The sequence below is a fragment of the Agelaius tricolor genome, unplaced genomic scaffold (assembly GCF_023055355.1).
Source record: "Agelaius tricolor isolate 1412-34295 unplaced genomic scaffold, bAgeTri1.0.p SCAF_39, whole genome shotgun sequence".
NCBI lineage: Eukaryota > Metazoa > Chordata > Aves > Passeriformes > Icteridae > Agelaius > Agelaius tricolor.
The window spans coordinates 4,470,001-4,473,913 of NW_027269299.1; positions in this window are offsets into that span (position 1 = coordinate 4,470,001).

Genomic DNA, 3,913 nt, shown 5'->3' on the forward strand with positions numbered 1-3,913 from the left:
CCTGTCCTCCACCCCAAACCAATCTCTGTAACCCTATAAGGCAATGTCATGTTAACCCCTTACCCATTGGTCAAGCTTGGATCCTTTCCAACCCTATAAAAGAAGCATACTGTACCCCATTAGGGGAGAAAGAAGAAGAGCAGAGACCCTTCACGGACCTCCCCAAACAAAGCCATCTCCATGGAACAGCCTGCGCCTTCTCCTTCTCCTCTCTCTCCATCTGCTGCAGCCTCAAGCCCGGGGCACCACTACCTAGCAAGCAGAGCTGAAATCCTGAGAGCTTGCAATCGCTATAGAGCTGATAACCACCATGCTTGCTAGATGGCAGCCCCGCGGCGTTGGCATGAGCGAGCCAGCTTCGGGCACCCGGTCCCTACCCAGGGACTGAGCTCCTGAGCCCTATTGCTCTGCTTTATGATAACGCCATTAAGAGGCTTTATTAAAGTGGCGGCCCAACTACTTCGGACCCCCCAGAGGCGATATCCGTTGGTTGAGCAACGAAACCCCCCCGGGGTTTTCTGTGATTGCCTGTTTGGGAAGCCGCTCCTTGTGTGAAGGGACTTTTCATTTTAGAAAATCCTTTCCCCAGGAGGGTCAGTTCGACACTCAAAACTTACATCTGAACAACAGAAAGTTCTGAGAAGAACTGACGCAGCAGACCCCTTCCACAGATCTTGGACCCCAGGGACTGTACGTATTAGCTAATATTGCGTGCATAACTTCGGGGCTCCAAAACTTTTTTTTCGTTTTTTTTTTTCTTTTTTTTTCATGTTTTTTCTGCTGGAAGGGCTAACCATTAACATGGGTACAATTTTTAGTACATTAAAACTAAGTAAAACCGAGAGAGAGATATATTTGACTATTTTAGAAATCTTATCTGCTAACAACTTCTCCTTTTCTTAAGGCAAGCTCTCAAAAACTAACCTTAAAAAATTTGTAACTTGGATTATTTCGCAATACCCTGATACTGATAAGAAAGCAGTCATTGAAAATTCGTTTTGGGATATGATTGGGAACACAATATATATCTCCCAAACAAACCAGGATTTCTCTGTAACTAACTATTTGCCTTTATTCCATATAATAACTAAAACCGTTGAAAGATTTAACAGAGAAAAGATTTTGTAGTCGGTAACAGACACTTCCTCTTCAAATACTAACAAGATTGATAAGGACTCAGAGGAATGTCACTTGCATATCTCACACCACCCCTTCGGTCCTAAAGTCCCTCTCGCCTCCGTTACTCCTAAAGCAGAGGTTACGCTGCCCACCCCAGTTCCCCCTCCCACATCCTCCACCCCTGCGGGACCTGCGCTGCCCAACTCCGCGGATCCTCTCTTATCTGTAATTCCACACATCCCCCCTACCCCCGGCTCGGCTTCCTCCTTGCTTCCGGTCCCGGGGGTCCCTTTTCCTGCCTCTGCCGCCCCCTCCACCCCTGCGTCGGCTCCGTCCCCCTCCGCTGCGGCCCCCCCACCCCCGCGCTGGTGTCCCCCACCATCCCTCCCGCCGCCGCACCCGCCACCCCCGCTCCCCCCGCCCCGGCTCCGACTGGCCTGGCCCCTCCCGAGGGCTCCCCGAGCCTCACCCCCGCCGCTCCCGAGCCCGTGTCCATCCCCGCCGCCTCCCCCTGCTCCCTGCCTGCCACAGCAGGGACACCTCACACAAGCACAGTCCCACCACACCACCCCGTAACTGCGGCACCCCAGACTGGTACCACTGCCGGCTCACCCCCACTCCCCCCATGCCCGCACCCCCACCCCGCCCAGCCCCCCTGCCCCCACCACGCATCCCCCCAACCCCCCACCCACCCTCAATGCCACCCCAATGGAATCCCAGACACCCCCCAAAGTGCTACCCCCGCCACCCGGTCCTGTGCGTGCTGTGCTGCCATCCCAGCTCCATTGGCACCTCCCCCTACCCAGGTCATGACATGTCTCCCCCCCAGCCATTGAAACCTTTGAAAAACGCTTCTAAACGAAAAAAGCATAAGTCACGGATAGCAACCCCCCCTCAGTCCTCCTCAGAGGACCAGAGCTCTTGCAGTGAATCTGATTCTGATACGATCCACACGGATCCATGGGCTCTTATTAAAGTAGAAGCGACAAAGGCTGGAGACTGGGAGCTGGCACAGAAAATTAATGCTTTCCCAGTAGAATATAAGCAAGGACGGAATGGTGGCGAGTCCGCTATAAAGACGTGGAAAGCTAACTCGAACAAGGAACTAGTGCAATTAAGAAATACAGCCAAAGAACATGGGCGAAGCTCACATATTTTTAGAAATTTCTTAGAAGCCATGTTCTCAGCACATGTCTTACTTCCCCACAATGTAAAAAATATTTCACACTGCCTCCTGTCCCCAGCAGAATATTTGTTATGGGACAGGCATTGGAAAAGACATTTAAAAACATTATCAGATTCATATTCTGCGGATGCTAATAAGACGAATTTTACGGTAGCTCAACTAGCTGGTGAAGGTGACTTACAGAAACCAGCAGACCAATTGGAAACCTTGAATAAAGAGGCACTGCAGGACATCGCTCTCGCAGCAAAAACCTCTTTACTTCTCGTGCATGATGAGTCAATGCCAACAATGCATTTTTCTACTATTAAACAAGGGACAGATGAAAGTTTTATCAAATTTGTGGACAGACTTAGAGATGCTCTGGAGAAACAGATAGAGAGCACAGAGGCAAAGAAGGAACTCTTATGTAAACTTGCCTTGTGTAACTCAAATGAAAAATGCAAAGCCATTTTGAGGTCTCTACCCATGGACACAGACCCCACCATAGAGCAAATGCTGGAATGCTGTACACGCCACATGTCCACTGAAAATACAGTGGCCCGAGCAGTTGCTAAGGGTATTGCTGAAGGAGTTTCTGGGGCATATGCAGTAATAGCTTCTAAAGACCAAGCTAAATGCTATCACTGTGGGGATCTTGGACATTATATAAAGGACTGCCCAGAGAGATCACACCCCCGATACCACCGTAACAATTACCAAAGACCCCAGAATCAGCAGCGCTACCAGCAGCATTCGGGAAACTTCTTGCGTCGTGCGGTCGAGCCCCGGGCGTTGACAACAAATCAAAGGCCACCCAGACCCAACCCCGCACCATCCCAGGAGGTTCCAGACCACAAGAAGAGGATCCAACCCACGGGGCAACCCAGATGGGAACCCGCCGTCAACTGGTAACTGCTTTGTCCATTGACTTTAATAATGAGAATGTTCACCGTGTTCCCACAGGCAAATATGGGCCAAAAGGTGGTCCTTTGCACATTTTAATTATAGGTGACTCTCTTAATAGCCCAAAGGAGATCTTCGTTGTTCCAGAAGTGCTGACAGTGCAGCCAGGACAAGAAATTCTCGTCCAGGTATACTGCATAGACTCACCATTTTTTCTTTCAAAGGGAACTCCAGTAGCACAAGTCTTTTTACTCCCAAAGGATCACAGGGAACAGATTCCTCTCAACCCTACAGCTATGTGGGCACAAGTCATGGGACCATCCAAGCCTACCATCGAGTGCGGCCTCACCTGCAAAGGCGAGAAGACCCACCTGCCAGGGATGCTGGACACCGGTGCTGATGTGACCATCATCGCCCGCTCAGAATGGCCAGCACACTGGGATCTACAACCTGTTGCAGGCATGGTTTCAGGGATTGGCGGAACTACAGTGTCCATAAGAAGCAAGAACAACATCCTCGTGGAAGGGCCTGAAGGCAAGCTGGCAACCATTCGTCCATTCGTGGTAAGGGCCCCCATCACCCTTTGGGGCAGAGACGTTCTATCCCAGTGGGGAGCTTCCCTACGTATTCCCACTCAGGATTTCTAATCGGGGCCACTGAGCTAAGTGCGCTGCCAGAAACCCCTCGTCTCACCTGGAAAAGTCACAAGCCACTCTGGATTGAACA